The sequence below is a fragment of the Pholcus phalangioides genome, unplaced genomic scaffold (assembly GCF_987345545.1).
Source record: "Pholcus phalangioides strain wild (caught in Gottingen) unplaced genomic scaffold, Ppha-v1.0 ptg000007l_1, whole genome shotgun sequence".
NCBI classification, from domain to species: Eukaryota; Metazoa; Arthropoda; class Arachnida; order Araneae; family Pholcidae; genus Pholcus; species Pholcus phalangioides.
The window spans coordinates 18,023,673-18,047,515 of record NW_028301600.1 but is presented as its reverse complement, the minus strand read 5'-3'; the positions used below and the strand labels follow the sequence as shown (position 1 = coordinate 18,047,515).

The following is a 23,843-nucleotide window of genomic DNA, read 5'->3' as shown; positions in this document are numbered from 1 at the left end:
AAAAACTCAAGGGGAGAGTTCGGAAAAGTTCGAATCAACCAAGTTCTACGGTATGTATGCGTGTGTGTGTGTGTATATATAGTAGGATAAAATACAAGAGAAATGAAGATAAAAATGAAGAGATAGTGAAAAAGTATATTTTTGAATATGCAGATACCAACACCTGTTCTCTCATAAACAATAGCTCTAACATAATGAAAAAAAAGAATTCTTGCATTTTAGAAAAAACTTGGAACTAAACACGACTCACATTTCCATATCTTTTTGCCGCAGTTAAATTCCATAAGCAACCAATAAAATTCAGATTTTTAATATGTGGGACAGGGAGCTACAACAATGCTGCAGGAAAAATGTTTTTTAAAAAGCGCTGAACAATATACTCCCACTCATCGAAGAAGACAGCATTATCACATTAACAACAGCCATAAGGTTCTTTGACTTTATCACCAACAATAGGATTTATCACATTTGCATATATTTGATTTCGAAAACCTCTTCACCAGCATACCACACAATAAACTCATTGACATATGTTTTCATCTCTTTCAAAAATACGAGAGAGAGAGAGAAGGTTCCCTTAAATTTAATTTCACACACTGGAAAAACCTTGTTAACTTCTGCATTCTTGAAAACTTCCTTTACAATGGCATACACATCCACAAGCAGATTAAGGGAATACCAATGGGGACCTGCTACTTGAGTGCTCTAGCCAACCTTTTTCTCCACTTCTATGAACAAAAATCCAAACTGCAATGCAACTTTCTTGGCTTTCGTTACATTGATGATCTAATCATTTTTAACAAATGCAATTTTAATAGCATCTTCCCCAACATCTACACTGAAGAGCTTTCTCTGAAGGAAACCACAAAAGAAGACATAATAATGTTCCTGGATATAAAAATATATAAAAACAACAATAAATGGGAAACAGGTGTTTATGACAAAAGAAAAGACTAATTTTTCTGTTTACAGTTTAGGCCACTGGCATTCAAACATCAATACCAAAATATTCAGAAACACACTCATTTCGCAAATTTGTAGATTCGGACACATTTGTAATACAAGATTCATCGAAAGACTGGTTATTTGTGGAGATGAAGATTACAAGGAAGAAAAATTCATCACTGCCCCCACGGGGACTCGAACCCCGATCTCTCGCTTGCCGGACGAGTTCCCAAAATACTACGGACGAGTTCCGGCAAGACCGGGGTTCGAGTCCCCGTGGGGATCAGTGATGAATTTTTCTTCCTTGTAATCTTCATCTCCCCAAATAACTAGTCTTTCGATGAATCTTGTATTGACAAGTGAAGAGGACGTTTCTATATACATTTGTAATAATAAACAGGAATTCAATACAGCACTCCTCAATCTTTTCAAAGCTACATCTGGCAACAGTATTCCAACCGCCTTCTTTTCAACGACATTTTAAAAACTTCTCTTCCAAATAAAAACGGTCTTTCCCACTCATAAGGTATGTCCGGTGCTTTTTGACTACTTTTTTGCACTGTTTAATTTATTTTTGACTTTTTTCATAATCTTTGTAAAATATTGCCTGTAATTATTGTATTCCTGTAACTTTGTATATATTTTTCTAATGCTTCTTTGAACTTTTAATCTGAAGCTCTGTATATATTTTTCAAATATTGTATTTTTTAACATTTTTTCATTGTCTTTTTTTTGTTTAACATGTTTTTGAAAAGGCGGGCGTCGGGGAACAAGGGTTGGCATTTTTAATGCAATTAGGCATAGCCACCCTTCAGAAACGCTTACACTTTTCGAACCATGCATGGGTTCCCCCTGATGACGACCCACTGCATAGGTTCTATTTCACTCTCATAAAATTCATTTTTGTTTTCCTTTTTCTTAAAATAATTTTTTTTTTTTTGCATATATATATATATATTCTCAATTTTTTCGACGGAGTGTTTGAAGTATGGTCGTAAAAGGAACTTCATAGTCTCGTGAACGGCAGCTATAAACAATAATAATGAAAAAAAAAGGAATGTGGTAAATGTTGACATTTCTGTGTGTGCAAGCAGGTACAAAGATCAGACATAAAAAAAAAAAAGAAGTCGCGTCGACATTCGGAGCTCGGACAAAGTGTGAAAAATTATGACCGCGTAAATACTCTGACGGAGAAATCTCGTTGAAGGACACTCAGAAAAAGCGGCGTGTTTTCATTCACGTAAATGTCTCTATCGTAACCTTGACGATGTTGGAAACTGCACGCGTCCTCAACGCACAGCGAAAACCGAGATGAGGACGATTATATGTACATATAACACACTAGCTGTTACCCGCGGCTCCGCTCGCGTGGATTTGGTAATCTGAAAATTCTTCCTTGAGACCTCTTTAGGGAGTGAATTTTGAGAAATCCCTTCTTACGCAGCGAGTCTTTACATTATAAAATAAAATTACTGACCAAATTTCATATCTATAGCTTCAGTGGTTTCGGCTCGGCGATGTTGCCTCATATAACCTTTATGACAACTTTAGGGGTTGCATTTTTTAAAATTCCAAAAAATTTTTAAAATTCTAAAGCATAAAACATACCATAAAATTAGTTTTATTTAGCCCAGTACTTCTTTCTAAACCACATTTGTCGCATTGCATTTTGAGGTCAAGATGACCAGGCTACTGGCAGAGCTCACTGTAGAACATGCGACATAAAACTCTGTTCATGAAAGAAACAGTCCTCTCTCAAGTCGATGCCAGACATTCCCAGAGACTGCCCTTGAGATTTATTAATAGTCATGGCAAAGCATGAGAGGGAACTGTATTCTCCTAAATTCGAGGGGTCGAATTTTAAAAAACCTCTTCTTAATGAGTCTTTACGTCGTGAAAGAAAATCACTGACCAAAGTTCATGTTTATAGCTTCAGCGGTTTCGGCTCGGTGATGATGAATCAGTGAATCAGTCGGGACATGTTATTTTATACAGGGTGTTATTTTATACTCGGTACAGCAGTTCTAGAGATAATCGACCAAGTCTGCAAATTCTCTCAATTTCTTACATCAGTGTATGAATTGACATCATGATCATCGTGCGCCCCCTAGACTTTCAAGTCTATCTCCGTCTATGATCATTTATCGAACTTCTAAAGTGTAATCACGGCCTTAAGCCGGCATTACACAATAAACGTTTTAGGCGGGAATTACATTGTAAAAGTTTGATAAAAGATATTTTATAAAACTTTTATATTGTAATCTCGGCCTTAGAAAAGTTCTTTTATAAAATTTGGAAAATGCAACCAGCAAGCGTATTGGTTAGATTCGAGCGAATGTAACCAATAGGCTTATTGGTAGTTTTTTTCAAGTTTTGTAAAAGATCTTTTATCAAAGTTTTACAGTGTAATCCCGGCCGCGTTTTCCCAACCTAGGATTTTAACATGGGGTTACGCTCATTGGCTGAGATCCCTATTACTTCACTAAAAGAGGCTAAAGAGGCACACAATACATGTATGAATTATTATGTATAGTATATCATATAGTACGATTTATCATGTTTACTAACGAGGTGACGCTGGGCTATAATGCATAATCGGTAAAAGGGATAAATTTTTTGTACACATTAAATTTAACAACGACACTTGGGTACTATGCATAATCGCCGGTAAAAGTGATAAATTTAGGGAAATTTATCAAACTTACCAAAATGCTCGACGGTTATGTATAGTAACCGGATTTATCACATATACATTTCTATCAGATCCACCTCGTTTGGCAATTTGCCTGTTGTGGCCAATGGATTTGTATTGGTATTAACTATCGCATGATTCATTGTCAGTGTTTTGACTTCCATGTAATAATGCTCTATTGCAGAGTTTCTCAACCTATGGTCTGCGATGATGGCATAGGTCGCCGCAGGCAGACTTGACAATATTATTCACCCGATATAACTGATAATAGTATTATCCATCGAAGGAGTTCAAATAAAATTACACCTTCATACCTAGGTTCACCATACATCATCGAGGAGAATGCAAGAAATTGTGACCCTAAATATGGAATATTACTAAATTTTGCGAAATATCGCAACTTTTTGTTTCAAATGCAATTTCCTAATTACTACTAAAATTGCTGAAGGGTGTAGAAATAAAGGGCTGCTAAAAATCGCAGTAAAAAATGTTCGCATGATCTGATGATCATATTTCCTATATAAAAATACGGTAAACTGGGATCTTAAATAATAATTTTGAATATACGGCGCAATTGCCACAGAAACATTGTCAGAAGTAGGCACGATCACCCCAATCGTAATTGAAATTCCTAAGAAATTGCGGGCAAAACGTTAAATTTGACAAATATGTGAGATGAATATTTATAACTTGTGCCATAATTATCATAATATAATTTAATTTTAGTAAATACAGGGTGATTATAATTAAAGTTCCCGTACTCTGAGTAGCTTTTCTCGAGAACTGCTTATTCCAATACAGTTAAATTTTTAGGATATCTTAATGAGACCATGGAAGAGAGATTTATCAAAAAGAAAAGTTAAATTTTTCACTACCAAGTGAAAAAGTGGCGCTTTTTATTGAATTTTCTTTTTTCCCATGGACCATAATATCATATATACCAAGTTTCAATGGAATACGTTCTCCAGAACGGGCGCAGTAGTGTCAGTTTGGTCCATGGGAAAAAGAAAAATTCGATAAAACGCGCAACGTTTTCCCCTGGTGGTCAAAAATTGAAATTTTTTTATTTCAATAAATGACCTTTATGAAATAATTTTTTTATTTCAATAAATGACCTTTATGAAATAATTTTTTTATTTCATAAATCTCTCTCTCATAGTCTCATTAAGATATCCTAAAAATTTGGCTGTATTCGGATAAGCAGTTTACTGAAACTACTCAGACCTATATAGCGCCCGTTCTGGGAGACGTATTTCTTTGAAACTTGGTATATACGCTATATGGACCATGGGAAAATGTAAAATGCAATGGAAAAGCAGCACCTTTTGACCTGGGGGTCGGAAATTCAACTATTTTCTTTTTTCAAATGCCATAAATGTCCCTCCCATGGTCTCATTAAGATATCCTAACAATTTGGCAGTATTCAGATAAGCAGTTTTTGAGAAAAAATATTCAGAATACGAGAACGTTAATTATATAATAACCCTGTACTTATTACAAATTCAAATAAGTTTGTTGGAAAAACGGGGCAAATATGTATAGAAAGAATCGGAACAATGAAAATTTTTTTCAGGAATGCACCGTAATACGTGGCACAAGTGATCCGTCAAATTGTTTCAGACATTTTACTGGCCCTTATTTTCAGAAAGGTTGAAAAACACTGCTGTGTTGGTTTGTCTGCAGCTCGGTAAGTGACACAAGTAATGGCATTTCGCGTTAAGACAATTGAATGTATGTGATAAGACCGTGAATTTTGAATCTTATCTTGACAACACGGATCACGTAAACCTTCAAAGATTCTGTATAATTTTCCTTTATCTCATTTTTATATTTTCCTAATGATATAAAAAAGAAAGAATCGCGTAAAACTGTTTATGAGCCCCGTATGTGAGAGCGTGCCATCATTGTTCAACGACCATAAGCGCTAGACCCCATTGTCTACAGTTTCGTAGAGAGAAGAAAGCTATTTAAAAATTATATAATCTTTTGTGCCACTCTATTGTTTCAAACGTGAGTATATAATATACATGTCCATTTAAAAATGCATATGACAGCTCAAAATGTTGGTTTTTTTTTTTTGAATTATTGGAATTGAATTGTGCTCGGATCAACGAGATACAGTCAAACTCGGTTATAACGACGTAGTAGATCCACGAAATTTTGTCGTTATAACAGAGGTGTTGTTACAACCGATGTTGACGTTTTCAAGACCTTTCTTGACGAATAATATAATTCAGAGGCATTTAAAATACTTTGCACGAAGTTTCTATTTCTTAATGATCAGGGCAATCAATTTGATCGAGAAAAATACGAGAAATTGGGGTATATACACGGGATATCGCCGATTTTCGCCAAACATGTTGCTAAATGTCGACGAAATTGACAAATACAGAAGAATCTCGACTAACCGGCATTCCACACTATCCGGCCTAGTCTCTTAGTGCCATGACGTCTCCAAATCATCGGAGCTGTCACCAAATTTCACCAAGTTTGTTGCTAATTTGGCGAGATTTACAGAGGAATTCGTTAATTTTCTTTTTTACATAAGATAATGACTATTTACTGGCAAAAAATTGCATAATAAATGATAAATAAGAACTATTTGCGTAGTTTTCGTAACAATACTTATATTCTTAGACTTCCTTTTTTGTAATAAATTTTTAAAACGTACAGTACACAGTACATAACAAACATTTAACCACAACGAACCACATTTTGGATCTTAGTTCATTGCAGCTGTTTGTTCAGACTTTAAGTCCGGGTCTGATTCACCAGCCCGAGTGCATAAAAAAAATAACCGTTAATAAACTGTGGTAAAATGAGAACCAATGGAATTATCACGTCATAAATTAGTCCTTGATTCCATAACGCACTTGTTTGCCATGAGATTGGCGTTTAAGACTGCATACAGATGGGCCGCAATCGATTCTGCAATCACAGAACGTGTTGCTAACCCCTATCTTAAACGTGAGTAACCATCTACTGTATCTGTTAACGTGCTTGTGACTTAGGTGATGGAAATTTCCATATTTTACAAGGTGAATGCTAGATATCTCGCTCAAAACTGGTTCAAAACTTCTGAATTTTCTAAAAAAATCTCTGTGTTGATAACATCTTTCAGTTCGTGCAAAATCAAGTTTGATATTAATTTAGAATTTTCTGAGATTTTAAAAATTGAAAACTAGATATTAATAATACTTAATATTATCACAAAAAATGAGAAACTTTGCCTGGTTTTAATTTATACAAAAATTGCCACGATTTTAAGACAAATAAATTAATTACTAATTATATTAATTATATTAATTTATTTGTCTTAAAAACGTGGCAATTTTTGTATAAATACTTAATATATTAACTAGATATTACTAGATATTAATAATTAATACTTAGAATAAGACAACCATAAGTATTCTTTATGGGCATTGTATAATATTTTATCATGTGTATATATTGTTTACAATTTTTGTTAATTGCATTTTAATTGGGTTGCTATATTTTTGAAATATATGACATCCATATTTTTATGGGCATCTTTTTCTCTTCGTTGGTCATTTTGTCTGTTGTGGCGTTGTATTTGTATTACACGTGCATAGAGGAATATACAGGGCCGTAGGAGTATACTTGGGCAGGTGCGAAGGGTGCTGTCACGCCGGGCAGCTAAATTTCAGGGGTCGCAAAACGGGATAAAAATACTTTGATTACATTTTGACTTTCACGTTTTTAATGAAGCGAAATAGTTTAAAATTTCATCTGAGACCTCTAAAATTCAGACATCGAACCTTCTTGCGTAGGGTTTTCGCAGAACCCCTCACCCCACAGGCCAATAATGGAGGTGAGTCTTGTGCTCCGGCCGCTGGATCGGAGGCACTAAATTCTTCTTTTAAAATTATAAAAAATTACACGAGGTAAGCATAATGCATGCTTGTCCGGCTATAGGAGACTATCTAGTAGCGGCTCTGGGTAAGTAATAGGTTCTCTGGCCCCGACAGCCTTTAACCGTTAAATGTCTGGGGGCATACTTGAATTTTTTCGCTGGGCAGCGAGCACTATCGTCCAAATATATTGTCGAATGATTTTTTTTTTCATGCCTATATGAAATAATAGTGTTTAATGTTTATTCTCGGGTGCCCATGTAAACCTGGCATGCACCAGGGTGTTTATGGTTCTGGGGGATTGGGGAAACTCCGTTTTAGAGGGCTGCAAAGCTGTTTTTGTACCAGGTAAAGCGAAATACTTAAGCCCGTTCTTGGTAATATATATATTGCAATGCTGCACAAATCACAAAAATATCTAGGTGCCAAAAAATTTTTTCACCCGAAGGAAAAAGTCCAAATAATACTTCTTTTGACTTTTTCAGGGCATACTGACCCTCTTTCATGTCGGCTATAAAATTCAAACCTTTTGTTTTTTTTGCGCTGCTCTCGGCCTGCAATTTAGTAACAGCACAAAGAAAATTTTAGGCGCGAATACCTATTTCTTAGTCGCCATGGTGACCTGGCGCTTTAGATTTGTCCTGCCCTGAAATATTGGACTGTAAATTTTGAATTTCCAGCTATATTCTCGTGGCAGAACATTCTCAACACAGGATTATGCAGGGCGGAGTTCAAGTGCTTAGCTTAAGCTAGTTGAAATCCAACTTGTATATATATATAAAATGCTGAGGTTCTTTCACTTATACGTGAGTATTAAAAAATAAAGTTGATAGATAACGAAGAGATGAAAATGATATAACAGCAAGAACCGAGGAGACTTTCCACTTTTCCAAGTTGGCTACAATTTGTCTAGTGATAATGGAAGCCGATAAACAACAGAGCAAAGTTAAAAAAAGGATAAACAAGGCAAAAAAAAGGAAACCGTTTTTCATGTATACAAAAAATGTAAAAAAGAGGGCACTTGACCAGGCGCCGTGAGTTTACTCACGCTCTGCCTGAACCGAACTTGTCCGATGACTCAACCAACGCACGCTCAGCATTAACGAAAAAAAAAAAAAACCTTAACACAAAATCCGCTAAAACAAATTTTCTCTTCTCTTTCTTGCCCTTTGCTTTTGTTTCATCAGTTACGTTTAGTTTTGCGTCATCTGCAAAGACGGATGTGGCTTTTAACAAGACACAATTCTAAGGACTATAACAGTTGAAAGATACTTCTCAGGTTCAACCCTGAGACGTGATTTTAAACACGATTTTGTCTATGAAGTTATGGAAACTGACGATGGCACGTAAAAAAAAAAAAATGTCATCCTTATTATGTTTGAAAATGATTAGTTTTAACTAGGGCTGGTCCGATTAATCGATTAATCGGGTCGGTTAATCGATCAATTGTTAATTGCAGTTAAAAATTTTAGTTGAGTTAATCGAATCGATCAATTAGATTAAAATTTTAATTTAAAGTTTGCGAATCAACTTGACTTTTTTTTTGGAAAAAAAACCCGATTTAGATGTCATAAATCATATTTTATGCAGAACATATTTTGGATAAGTGACCATATTTAAAATATTTGAATCAATATTTTCATTAAATTAGATTCAACGGAACTTGATGATTTCAATTTCAAATCGAGTTTTGGAATTTTTGAAGACAAAATTGAAATTTATTGTTTCCACTATGAACAGTAATTTTCCGTATTTTCTTGGAAGCATCAGCTCATCTCTTCACAAATACCATCGAGAGGAGTTTCTAGGCAAAAAAAGCAACAGTATAATCGAAAGTAGTTTCGAAATCAGTGAATAATAACCAAAAATAACCGATTTCTTCTAAAAAACGACAAGATCTAAGTGAAGAAATTACAGATTTTGGCAATTATGTTCAGCATATTAACCCATTAAAGACGCCTTTGACTTTTTGAAAGAAAAAGAAACACTGAGTGGAACCCACTCCCACCATTTATTAGTAAAGAACAAAATTAAAATTTCGAATGGCAAATTTTCATACCAACCGGCGTTAATGGATTAAATTGCCTGAAGCGGGCAGCCTTAATTTCTTAACCCATTCCTATATTTGTTTACATGTACAGAATAGGTGTGAGTGATATCAATAATATATATTTTTACACAATCTTATTATATGATCACAAAAAATATTCGATTAAAATTCGATTAATCGATTAAATTTTTTTGATTAACCAGTTAAAATTTTGATCGATTCCCAGTCCTAGTTTTCACCCTTTCAGACCCGAGTATTCATTTTTTGGAATTTTCAAAATGTTTTTTTGCATTTTTGATACTCAGAAAGTGCATTAAAAACATAAATGTCAGCAAACCTTTATTTTTTTCAACATTCAATTTTTTTTCTAAAGAAATAGTTCACTTCGTTCAAATTTTTTCAGCCAAGATGATGCAAGGTATATTCATCTTCACTTACAATTTTTTTCCAGAATTTTATTGCTAAATTTTATGTAATAAATCGAACGGAGGCGCTTTCTCCTGGAAGCCATGTAAAAAAACCCTGAAAATTCAACTCAAGTGAAGCCCTCTGATAAAATCCCCTAAAGTTCATATTCACCATATTTCTAACTCAAAACTTGCACATTTCTTTGAAATTCAGGGTATAACTCCCTGAGGTCAAAAGAAAAAATTCTACAGTGAGAAAAAGCGACCCATATGTTTGTGGCACCAGGTCTGAAAGTGTTAAGTAGGTATTGCTTGGAAATGATTAAAATTTTTAACTAGTTAATAAAAATCTTTAATCGGTTAATTAATTTTTTCGTTTAATTTGTTAATCGAATTTGTTACCGGTTATTTTTAAATGTACAATACTTTCAACAAACTCAGCATTGATAACTGTGTGATATCAAATTGATGCTATGGAAATTTATCTTATTAATTTTACGCACCTATTTGCCAAATGTTTAAAAAAAATACAAGAATAAATCAAAAATAAGAGCCATCTCCACTAAAAACAAATCATTATTCTAAACCAGGGCTCATTAACCTTTCTCGAGTCACGAGCACCGCCTATGCTTATTATCAGAGCACCCTTACGGCAACGCAACGTTGACATACGTACGCCTGAAATCTGCATTAATTGCAATTTTTACAGGGTGTTTAATTGAAGCGTCGATCAAGTGTTCGCGAGTGCGAAATCGGACATGAGTATGAGCACCCTTGGTGCATCAGAGAGCGCCATCATGCTCGCGAGCAACAGGTTGAAGGTAGCTGTGCTATATAAACAATAGTTTCCATAAACGTTTTTTACTCATCGCCCCCACCCCCGCTCAGACAATATTCTTTCTCATCATCACTGATCGATCCCATACAATTCTATATTTAATCCGTAACTATTATCACACCCCTGGGGACGATATTTTCCCCTTTGGAGAGAAATACTATGCTAAACTATGCCTGTAAGTCCTGGAATTTCTTTGCTTGTATCTTGTCAATTTTTTGAAAATCAGTTGTTTAAGGCGCATTCCACACTGGTGCGAACCACAAGCGATTCAGCCTGCAACTCGACAGGAATTCGTCAAAAAACCTGAATTCCAGGTTTTTTTAACCAGTCCGCGTCGAGTTGCATGCTGCATTGCTTGAAGTATCGCGCCAGTATGCCTGCACCCTGCCTTGGGGTACGAACATAGTGCACGCTGGTTTCCGACTCTGCAAGTCGGCGCCATTATTGATTGGTCAGAAACCTGAATTTTCAGGTTTTTTAACCAATCACTAACGACGCCGATTTTCGAAAACCAGCTTACACTATGTTCGCACCCTTCGGTCTGTGAGTGTGTGTCACCGATTTCATCTCATTACTCTTACTTTTACCATAGAAACTAGAAAAATGTCTTGAAGGTTTCGTTAATTGCTTCCCCACATGTGTCATCACTTTATTTTTTTAACTATGATTTTCTGCGGAAAAATGACAATATTCTCCTATTTTTGGGGAACAGAATTATTTTTTTCAGTCAGTTGCCTCACCGTATTAGTGAAAATGCTGATTTTGTCAAGTTTTTTGAAAATACAAACTTTAATATTTTTACATCACGATTTCGTTATTTTAACGCGAATAATGCGTCGATAAAATACAAGGTGGGCAAAAAGTCCGTAGAAAATTTAAAAAATCATAAAAACCTGAAAAATAACCGAAATAAAAAACGGTTTGCAGGGTTAGCATCGCTAGGTCACGGACAGTTTTTTAAGACAGGAACCCCCCCTCAAAAACAGCCGATAGGTGGCGCTGCCGTACACAAGTCAAAGAAAAGACTCGCAAATAACGAACAGGATGCCTCCAAATCGTTTATTACAGCAGCATGTGTTCCACGTGACCACTACCACAGGGGATAACACACTGCAGGCGAATCACAAATCCAGCAACGGCAGAGTGCAACAGGTCCACATACACGGTTTACAACGGTGAACTGCTTGTGGATTAGGAGCACAAGTTCTTATAACCGTCTCATTTGCATATTTCCATGGAAGTCGCTCGTACCAGCGCCAGCTATCGGCTGATTTTTGAGTAATTTTTTTCCTGTCTTAAAAAAATTCCCGTGACCTTAGCGATTATTCGAGGGGATAGCGCACCAACCTCTCGATGAGTATAAAAAATTAGCCTGCCGTTCGGAATCGGCAATAAATTGTAGGTCCCGGTCTAATTAGCCCTCGTGTGCAGAAAATGACCGTGGTGCGACAAAAATGATCAAATGATCTCTATACAAATACAAATAACAGGCAAAATGCCCAACGAGGTGGCTGAGAAAAAATGCCCATAACAAACATGGATGTCATATATTTCTATAATATAGCAACCCAATTAAAAATGCAATTATATACCTATCTACTACTACTACACCACACATGTGCCCCGCCCACACCCCCCCCGGAACCCCCCAACGAATCGGTACATGCGGGAATGTGCGTGTACGTGTAGTGAAACCTGACGTGAAGTTTTGTTGTTTCTCTGTGATGCTTGTTATGTGTAGTGCTGCCATCTGCCACTAGTTTTTCTAACTACGAGTGAAGTGTTACGATTGAATGATTTATTGTTGTAGGACTGTTGCTCTCTGTGGCGAGACTTTTTAAGGGGGAGATCGGCTCGCATTTGCGCCTTGAAGTTGGCAACCACAGAAAACCAACTTCAGCCGACCACCACTGTGGGGTTCGAACCCGGAATATTTATGGTTGTCTTAAAATATAATTGTTTGTAGGAAAATGTTTCTTGAGATACGAGTTTTTCATGATATACGAATAATTTCAGGAATTTATTAAAATCGCAACTTGAGATACCGCTGAATAAATTTTTCAGCAGAAATCAGATAAGAAAGCTAATCACGCGCTCGCGCGCGGTGTTATATACAGAGTGATTCAGAAAAGATGGGAAAAACTTTAAGAGGCGCTCGTATACACCAATACAAACGATTGTCATCAAAGAATGCATGGTCTAACATGAAACGCAAACGCGCAAGCGCGTTTCGAAACGGCCGCTCCACAAACGTTAAAACGGCATTCCTGTTGAAATTCATCGGGCGAAAAAATATCGCCCCCTTGTGGGCGATGGAATGGTCCAGGGGGGCGATAGAAGCTATGGACTTAACATAGGATCCTATGGGTTCACTTGAGTTGGGGGCGATGAGAAGAAAGAAATTGCTGATGAAGGGGGCGATGGAACAAAAAGTTTGGGAAACTATGTTCTAGAGCATAGTTTTTCATCATCTTAAAAAATAGGAGACCCCTTAAAACGTCTCGGCATCCCGTTTGTGTGGGGGGAGGGCCAAAAACACTGATTTTATGCATAACTTCATATAGATCCGCTTATTAGTTTAAAAGCTAAAATTTCACCACATGCAAAAAAAAAAATAATAAAAAAAATAATAATAATAATAAGCTTCGCTAAGTTCCTGGATGCTCAAAAATTGAAAAAAAATTTGAAAAATATATAAATTTGGGTGAGACTCGTTTCCATAGAAAAAAATTTATGGAATATTTTCTACATATAAAGTCCATAAAACTATGAAATAAAAGCAAAAAGTATTGGCGAGTTTTTAGAACGCGATATTTTTAGATAACTAGCACGTTCCATGGCAATATTTTTTTCACGATATATAATCTCAAAAAAAAAAACAAAACTGTAGGTTATTCCTTATTTTTCGCACAATCGATAAATTCTTTTATCTACTTATGACCTAGGCATTTCCTATTCTGGTCAATCGGCCATAATCTAATCAAACTTCCGCGCTGACCAAGGGTACGAGTGAAAGCTCGGATCGAGCTTATCTTGTGACAATAAGAAGAAACATTTTAAAACTAATATTATATTATCAGTGAGTAGTATAAGCCCAAAGTACACGATATATCATCGCGATAACATTTGGGTTTCGGATTTTTTTTTTTTTAAGGTAAATAACACATCAGCAGTTTTAAGTCGCGGTATTATTCTTGTTGCCGTGTTTGAGGGATCAATATATCGTAAGGTACAGCAAAAAACAGGCAAATCTATAATTAAAAAATATATATATATTGATGATATAATATAAGAGAGTGCTGTAATAGAGTTGTATGAGGATTTTTCCCGACAAAGAACGAAACTTGTTCGTTATTACAGAAAACTGGCTTCTTTCTGGCGTCCAATCAGTGATATTTTGTTTTTATGACTGGCGCGCTTTTGGTTTCGTTGGCAAAATGCGTCTTCACTGATTCCGTCTCTTTTCGGCCTGTAACGAAACTTCATTCTTTTGCATTGACAACAAACAACTGGTTGCTCGTGTTTCAGCGGCCTTCTTGAAACGTTTGAGATCAACAACAAAGCCATAGTTTGTTTGATTCCGTGTCTGCTTTTACTCTTCTAAAGGGGCTGAAAGAAGCTAAAAAACGTGAGTATTAATATAATATTTCAAGATCATTAAATTTTTCTCTGCGGAATGATTCCGTGCATCGAATATTATTTCATAATTTTTTTTAAAAATGTTTTCGTGATCTCTTCTTATTCAGCTGGATGGAAATTTTTTTGTGGGGAAAAATAGTTTAATTCTCTGTGATTTTGATGAGTTTTTCCGTAGGAATAAATACGCTGGGCAACAAATTTTCATAAAGTTTCTTCGTCCGAAACAAAAATAGTCATCTTTATGTAATTCATTGTGCTGAACACGAATTTGACCATAAAAAAGCTTGATTTGCTACGGCTTTCTCTTAATTTGCACATTAAATACAGATATAATAATAGAATAGAACGCAATAAAACCATAACACATAAGCACATAGAAAACCAAATAAATATACCGAAAAAACGACACAAATATATATACATAAAAACACAAATAAATAGAAACTTCACCAATATATAGAGGCACAACATTAATATACATAAAAACCAATACAAAATATATACAAAAACAAATGTATTATAACACAATAAATTCATTTATCGGCGTCCGACGCCTACTTCGTTTTGCATTGCGTTTGTACTGGACATAAGGAGCATCTTTTATAACTGTCAAAGCCAACATGTAGCTTGACCATTTTCCCTGGTAACGTTGTCGAGTGATCAAGTGAACGAGTTAGTGAATGAGAATGATCGAGTGATCAAGTGAACGAAAATGATCGAGTGATCAAGTGAACGAAAATGATCGAGTGATCAAGTGAACGAGTTAGTGAATGAAAATGATCGAGTGATCAAGTGAACGAGTTAGTGAATGAAAATGATCGAGTGATCAAGTGAACGAGTTAGTGAATGAAAATGATCGAGTGATCAAGTGAACGAGTTAGTGAATGAAAATGATCGAGTGATCAAGTGAACGAGTTAGTAAATGAATGAGTGAAACCGGCCTGCCATTAGAGCTAGCTCGCTCGCTCTCGCTCACTCACTCACGAAGTCACTCAGTTAATTACTAAGTAGCTCAATCTATCACTCACTCACGGGGTCGCTCCCTCTGTCCCTCACTCACTAGGCCCGTCACTCACTTGATCTCTAGGTCTCTCATTTACTCCCTAAGTCGCTCACTTTGTCATTCACTCACTAGGTCACTCATTCTATCATCAACTCACTAGGTTGCTCGCTGTGTTATACATTCAATCACCCCTGGTCGCTCACTCTATCACTAACTAGGTCGCTCATTCTCATTAGCTTACTCACCAACTAGATCACTCACTCTGTTGGTTCCTGACTCTAGGTTGCTCATTCTATCATTAACTCTCACCAGGTCGCTCAACTCTGTCACTCACTCACTTACTAGGTCGTTCACTCTCACTCGCTTACTCCGTTACTCCCGGACTATAGGAATTGATCTATCTAATTCTGACACGTTTGGTAAGAAATACGATATTCATAAATTGGGATAAATCGGGAAAGCTATCCATACTTAGATAAGGCGACTATAATTTTTTATGGGCAGTATATATATATCATATTCTATCATAATAATTAGTTTTTTCGTGATGATTGCTATTATTTTGGGTTGCTGTATTTTAGGTATATTTGACATCCATATTTTTTGTATTGGCATCTTTTTTCAGCCACCTCGTTGGGCATTTTGCCTATATTGTGGCATTTGTATTTGCATTCTATAATACTATATCTCATTTCTGGAAACCACTCACGAAGCCATATTTACTCATCGTTTCTTGATTTATATGCAAAAATAATGGTACTTATTCAATTCAATCCCGATCGCATCACTATGAGAAGACCTAAATTTTTTAATTTTTTTTATTGACTATTTGATATTCATTTTTGAGAATAAATTAACGATGCTTTTCCAGCTTCTCGATTCTTTTTTATCCCTTTTTTTTTTTTTTGACAGCTCTTTCAATTTGTGACCAAATTGCACAATTTTTTATACATGACAACTGGTTACTTGAATAACACATTTGAAAAAATAGGAGATTGACTTAGCACGTTTTTCTTTGTAATTAATGTCAATTTCCAATTAATCAACTTTTTTAATTTATAGAAATTAATTAACTGAATTTAATTAAAATAATTTACGATTTTGGAAAACCTCATGCACCATGCGATAAAAAAAAATTTGTGGGGAAAAAATATTGTTTTCTATTTTTAAAAAATTTATTTCTCTTCACGGTCATGGGGAAAAAAAATTTCCAGATCTCAAAAATCAGAATAAAATTTACAAAAATTTCATTTCCGAAAAATCATAAAAAACAAAATTTCTTGGTAAACAAATAAAAAAATATATATATCTTTCTCTCTCTCTCTATCTCTCTCATCAGACTTTTTAATTTCCAAAAATGTTCACATTTCATACAAAAAATTGCATGAAAATTAATTGAAATTTTTTTAACAAAGCGCGTTGCACAAATGCAAGGTTAATCAAAAATTGAAGAAAAAACGCGTTTCTTCATAGTAATTGTAAAAAATTCTCAATAAAAATGCTTATTTATTATTGACAGCGATTTCTTTAGATACGTATAGAAATATATTTCAAAGTGTTTTCATACATCACATATATATATTATCATATATTATTTTCATTATCATATATTATTTTCATCATCATACATCAATTCATACTGATCAGCTCATGTTTCTGAGCATCATAGTAATAATAATACCAAGTATATATATAGGGTGTCCTGTAAGTGCCAGCACGGCCTTTATCTCATCAACCGTCCGTCATAGAGGTATGATTCTAATTTAAAAAATGCTCAACAGGCTTTAACAAATTACCCTGTACCAGTTTTGACAGTGGAAACACAGTGTGTAGCAAAATAAAAAAATCTAAATTTTTATACGGTTGCCCGTGCTCCAACACCCTTCTAATCGGGTTCTGGGGCATACGGGACTGTATCCAAATTAATTTTTTTTATTTTAATAACTATACAACCTCTTGAAACGTGAATGGCATATCTGAGTACCACACGTTATTTGGAAACGTTTTCTGATTGGAGAAAGGATCAACGGTTAGCCAGGAAAATGCCATACACCCTGCTTGCTATGCACCCCAGGGGGCGGATCTAGAGCAGTGGTTCTCAACCTTGGCAAGCCCACGGCCCGGTTTCATTCATTTCTGTGAGTGGAAGGCTCGGTCAAACACAAGACCACAAGACCAACGGAAAATGAATGAGGAAAAATGAAACGGCTGGTCATTTAAACGGCGGCCCGGCGGTTGAGAAACACTGATCTAGAGCTCGCTGTTGGGAGAGAGGGTTGATTCAAATAAATGAATAAATAGGTAAATAAAAAAAATTAATACTTAAATTTCTCCAATGTTAAAGTGACCATACGTCCCGCATTTTGTCCCGTATTTTCCGGGACAATCTATATTTTTCCCGTTTTTTCTCCGATTAAGGGCAATATTTCTATTGGGGGGGAGGGTGTTTTATCTCAGTGTGTGCAGAAAAACTTCTCTTAAACTTAAATTTAGCTTCCAATGCTTCATTTAATTTTTTATAATTCAAAAAACTGCCAATTTGAAAAGCTATGAATATGACTTCTGTAATAAAATGGTCAAAATGTCAGTACAGAATTTTTAACCGATATATGAACTCTGATCTAAATATTCTAAAGACTATATTTAATTTTTAGGAACTGCTCACGACAAGCCACATTTACTAATCGTTTCTTGATTTATCTGAAAAAATCACTAACACTTATCCTATACAATTAAATCCTGATCGCATGATTATGAAAGCCTAAAATAATGTTTTGTTAACTGTTTGATATTTATTTTTGAGAAAAAATTAGATGCTTCTCCAGATTAGATTTTGTTATCGCAAAAAAATTTCTACATAGATATATAAAAAATGAATTTTTAATGAATGCTTGTTCATTGACTTCTTTAAAAATACGTATGGAGATATATCAAAGCATTTTGCCATTCACACTGATCAGCTCATATTTCTGAAAACCATAGTAAAAATAATGCTAAGTAAAGTTGCAAAAAGTGTAGAACTTCATCTCTGAATGTATTCTTGATATATTTTTAAAGAAAGATGAATTTTATCTAGTGTGTGCGTGGAAAAATTTCTCTCAAATGTAAGTTTAGCCATCGACGCTTCACACATTTGTTTTTTTTATAATTCACAAAACGAACAAATTTGAAAATTTGAATACGATTTCTATGATGAAATGGTAAAAAAGTTTCTACAGAATTTTTCGAGCCTAAAACATGAAATATGTAATAATTACTTCTACAATGAAACCCTAGTCGCATAATTATGAAGCACTGTAGCATAGCACTGTAAATACAGTGTTTCCCAACTTCTTTTCGCGGACCCCTTGTAGTAGTGATCAATGCTCCGTGGGCCTCCTGTAGTGCTAGTGCCAGATCGTCAATTTCACCACCACCATCCCAGAAAATGAAAAATGTAATTTTTTTTTTAATTTTCATATCACAAAAATTGAATAAATTACAATTTCACCGTACAAAATATTCATGGAAATGGCAGTAAATGAAAATGATCCTACGGACCCCTTACAAAGGACTCATGCATAATAATACAAAAAAATAAATTTTAGTAAAAATGCTTGTTGCTTGTTCATTATTGATTACGTTCTTTAAACACGTTCAAAACAGTCTCTAAATAGTCTCTTATTCTGCCATTTACATTGATCAGTTCATATTTTTGAGAAGCATAATGAAAATAATACTAAGGAAGGTAGTTAAAAGTGTAGAACTTCATCCCTGAATGTATTGTGGAGGTATATAAAGATGCATTTTATCTTGAGTGTGTAGAAAAGCTTTTCTTAAACTTAAATTTAGCTTTCAGCGCTTCATTTAATTTTTCTAAAATTCATAAAACAGTTTAAAATCCGAAAATTATTTCTGTGATAAAAATAATAAAAAACAAGTTATACAGTTTTTTCTGCAACTTTTGTATATAGCACACACACACACTCGCAACACATCTTTGATTTTTCTTTTGGCGTATGTCATCAAAGTGCAAGGACAGTTGATGAAACAAAAAAAAAGAAACCAATCGTTTTCCTCTGTCTTCCGCCGAAGGAATGCATAGTGTAATTCATTGCATAACGTCAAGTCTAACTCCGTCGCTCAACCTGTTGCATATATGCATAGTCATTATTGAATCAGCTTCGCTATGATCATACAGGTCGTCATCTAACTTTTTTTTTGGTACAACGCACAAAGGTAATGGACATCATTGCCTAATCCATCAACAAGGACGTAACGTTTTCATAAGCTTTTAAAATACGCACATCATATATTTATTAGGATTGAGCAAATCTTACCGAGATATTGGCGAAGAGTTTTATACATGGGCGGAGATACAGAGGTGGGTGGGGGAGGACATTATTGACATCATCATCATCATGACACCCCCTCCCCTTCAGGCGTCTATCTCCGCTTATGGTTTTATACACACAGTTCGTTAAAAATTATTTTTATACAGGTTGCGCAGCCAAATCCTCGCACTGCAAATTACAGGCGAATCGTCGAGCCTAGAATCATACAGTAGACTCGATTATCCGGCTTGTGATTATCCGGTATTGTCAAATAATAACAATCCCCCGTAATAAAATGAGGAATAATTTATTTTGCCAAGGCGTTCCAAGTGTTATCAATTTGTGTAATCGTTTATCAATGAATAGTAAAATAAATTTGAGAATAATTTTTGTAAGAAAATCAATTCTATATATATAAATTAATATTTTGTTTATTTTAAAACTTACCGTATTCATACTATACAATTTACTTTATTTTATATTCCCTGAAATTAACTTAGGCCGCTGTGGTGGTCGAGTGGTTATAGTGCCGGACTCGTGATGCGAGGATCCGGGTTCGAACCCCACAGTGGTGGTCGGCTGAAGTTGGTTTTCTGTGGTTCCCAACTTCAAGGCGCAAATGCGAGCCGATCTCCCCGTTAAAAAGTCTCGCCACAGAGAGCAACAGTCCTACAACGGTAAATCATTCAACCATAACACTTCACTCATAGTTAGTAAAACTGGGGGCAGATGACAGCACTACACATAACAAGCATTACACAGAAACAAACTTTACGTCAGGTTGCACTACACGTACACGCACATTCCCGCATGTACCGATTCGTTGGGGGGTGCCGCGGGGGGGGGGTGCATGTGTGGTGTAGCAGTAGTAGGTAGGGGCTCGGGGATCCATGATGTTCTTAAGTCAGCCACCTCGTTGGGCAATTTGCCTGTTGTGGCGTTGTATTTGTATTATCACGTTTATCTTAAAAAATGTGTACAATATTTTTATTGTTGGACTTACTTTTTCTGTATAATAAATTTTTAAAACGTACAATAACATAGGCGTACGCCAGGGGAAGGGGGGGGGGTAGAGATGGTGTATTTTGCAGTAAAAAACGAAACACTCAAAAACAATAAAAAAATCATGAACCCCTCCTCCACCATCACAAGAAAACCCTGCTTACGCTATTGTACAGTACATAACATTTATAAAGTACTGGTCCCTACTTAGAGGTAAAAAAATATGGGCGGGTTTTGGCAAAGGGCGTTTTTAATGGCATGGGGGGGGGGTAGCAAGTGATCATTTATAGAGCTCCGGTCTATCCGGCTTTTTTGTTATCCGGCCTGCCCATCCGCTATATTAGACCGAATAGTCCGGAGTCTACTGCTCTTCCAGTTAGAAAAATTTCCCATACACGCACACACAGTTAACGTGTAGACCTCAAATACGTCATTCATATTGTAAGGGTTGTAAAGTGATTAAAATAAAAAATTAACTTTTTATACGGACACCATGTTCTCAAAACCCAATTAGAAAGTTGTTGCTCTGTCTCTTCTGAAGCCAACAAAAAAAAAAAAAAAAAAAAAAATCACGTTTCCAAGTTTAATATTCGCTGAGTTATTTAAATTCAAAATTTGTGGGAATGTTGGGAAACAACAGCTTAAACTTACATACAGACAGCACTTCTTTCCATCATTTATGCTGCTCTTCCCCAACTTCTCTCGAATTTTTGAATTCAAATATCTCAGCGATTATTGCACTTAAAAAAAAGGAATATTTTTTGTTGGCCTTGGGAAAGAAGGGACAACTTTCTAATTTGGTTCTTGAGGACACGGTGTCCGTATTAAAAGCTAATTTTTATTTTATTTTAATAACTATGCAACCCCTTGCATTATGAATGACGTATCTAAGGGCCACACGTTATTTGGATACTTTTTCTTACACAGTTTCCAAAACTTTTTGTTCCCTCTCCCCCTTTTTCAAAATTTTTTTCTGCTCCTCGCCTCCAACGCAAGCCAACCCATAGGATCCTATGTTATACCCGTAGTTTCTACCGCCCTCCTGGACCATTGCTTCGCCCCTGGGGGAGTGATATTGCCCACTTTGGGAAACGCAGTTGTAATCGGAAGGATGACTCTAGGATCAACGGTTCACAGTAATTTAAGGTACGAGGAGTTAACTATGCACCCTGTATATAAACTGTTCAAAACTTCGACTTACAGGGGAGCTTAAATATTATAGAAAAATTATTTATCGGCTTTTCACTGACTTTATTCAATCCATTCAACGTGCTTATCATAATGAAAATTTCAAATAGAATTAACGGCATTTATTTGTTTTCGGGACGTGATATACGCTCAACATCACCTATAGGAGAATTCTTCTATAGGTGGTCTTGATACGCGTTACTAGTAGGTTATGCAATGAAATATTTACACATTTATTCATTGAAATCCAACAAAACATTCTTTAACCCTTACAGCGACAATCCCGAGATATCTCGTCAAACTTGATTTGCTTAATGCGGTCACCTCGAAATATCTCGGGTTCTTAACTTCCACTTTCACTGCGGGTGGCGCCACCAGTGTCTTGTTCAAACCGTGGAGTCCGATGCGTTTTGTTATGGGACTATAAAGTGCTAGTGGTTAGAGCCTTGATTTTGCATTCCGCAGTGAAAATGCGCTTTCATTTCCAATGTGACAGTTGTAATGCTGATCGGGAAAACTTTTAAAAACCGCTTAAAGGGTTAAAAACTTTAATAGATTTTACACCAATTCACAACCAGAGGACAATGAGCTTAAAAATTCCGGTTACAGTATATAAATTGCATGTTTATTCTTGGCATCATCCGATGTAAAATGCTATTGTTACTCATGTGGATGTGATGTCACGCGAGTGTTCTTCAAGGAGTACCTCACTAGAACTGCTCATGTTTATTAATATTTCATTTGATTCTTTACTCCCATCTCACACTTGCCAACCGTAAAATTTTAATAAATTTCGAAAATATATCTCTATATACTAAGAATCCGCTTTTTCGAGGAAACTACTCTATAATAAACCATTCTGTTCAATCTTTACGAATTTCTGAAATATCTAAAAATTCATGGTATGTTCCATATTTTGTTTTCACTGGAATTTCACTCTTCATATATGCTTGTATCGGAAGAAAACTTGCGAGAACATTAGTTTCGTACCTTAAAAAATAGAAATAGCAATGTGCTTATAGATACTCTTCTGTATAAAACCGAGAATAAAGTATCTTACATGTATATATGAATATATATGCACCACGTAGCATTATGCTGCTTTATCTCCAATATCGGAAGAATCTGCGCAATATTTCTTCCCAAGTATCGTCAAAATCCAATACAGTATTTACAATGTAAAAGAAATATTTTACATACTTTACTGGAGTCTTTGTTCGCATTTTTATTTGATAAAAATGCTTTGAAATGCTTCCTTAGAGACTTAAAATAAAAACAGATCGTACAAAAAGTTTCAGCTCACTGTAAAAAAACATTTCAAGTATTAAACTTGTGAATGTAGTCTGTACAATGTATATGTTACGGTAAATGTGATACATAGGTTATATATATTATAACCAGTTATTATGTATACTTACCAATCGTCTTGGTAAGTTTCATAAGTACAATAAAACCCCTCTTAACGGACACTCTCAGATGCGGTCACCCCTCTTTTACAACCAAATAGCAATTTCCCTTGTATAATAAATGCATGTATTTCAAACCCCTGATTAACGGTCACACCTCTTTCACGGACGAATTTTTTTTTGTCCCACCGGTGTCCGCAAAAGAGTTACTGTACTTGAAATTTATCGTCTTTATCAGTGTTTATGCATATTTCCCTAGTATAGTTGATGAATTTGATAAATATTAAAAAAATTCCAAATGAGTCCAGTATATGTGATGAATGTATAAGTCGGACCCCGATATAATGATAATAAATTTTATGATCGTACCTCGATATAATGATATAATACATATATGAATCGTCATTTATAGCATATAATATAGTTCAATTTATCATGTTTACCAAGGACACGACGCTTGTGTATAATGCATGATCATCGGTAAT

At 35.3% G+C, this 23,843-nt stretch overlaps 1 protein-coding gene across 3 annotated transcripts in view; it reads left to right on the top strand.

The window, feature by feature from the left end:
• LOC149085010 (rho-related BTB domain-containing protein 1-like) overlaps positions 1-23,843 on the top strand; it is an 87,995-nt gene that overhangs the window by 16,862 nt on the left and 47,290 nt on the right. Inside the window, exon 1 of one of the 3 annotated variants that reach the window (XM_089232766.1) lies at positions 5,500-5,647. The exons of 1 other annotated variant lie outside the window; for it this stretch is intronic. The gene's annotated coding sequence lies outside the window, so the exon portion shown is untranslated. Of the gene's footprint in view, positions 1-5,499; positions 5,648-13,981; positions 14,436-23,843 lie in introns of those variants that run through there. One more of the 3 variants, XM_089232765.1, reaches the window with a different exon arrangement.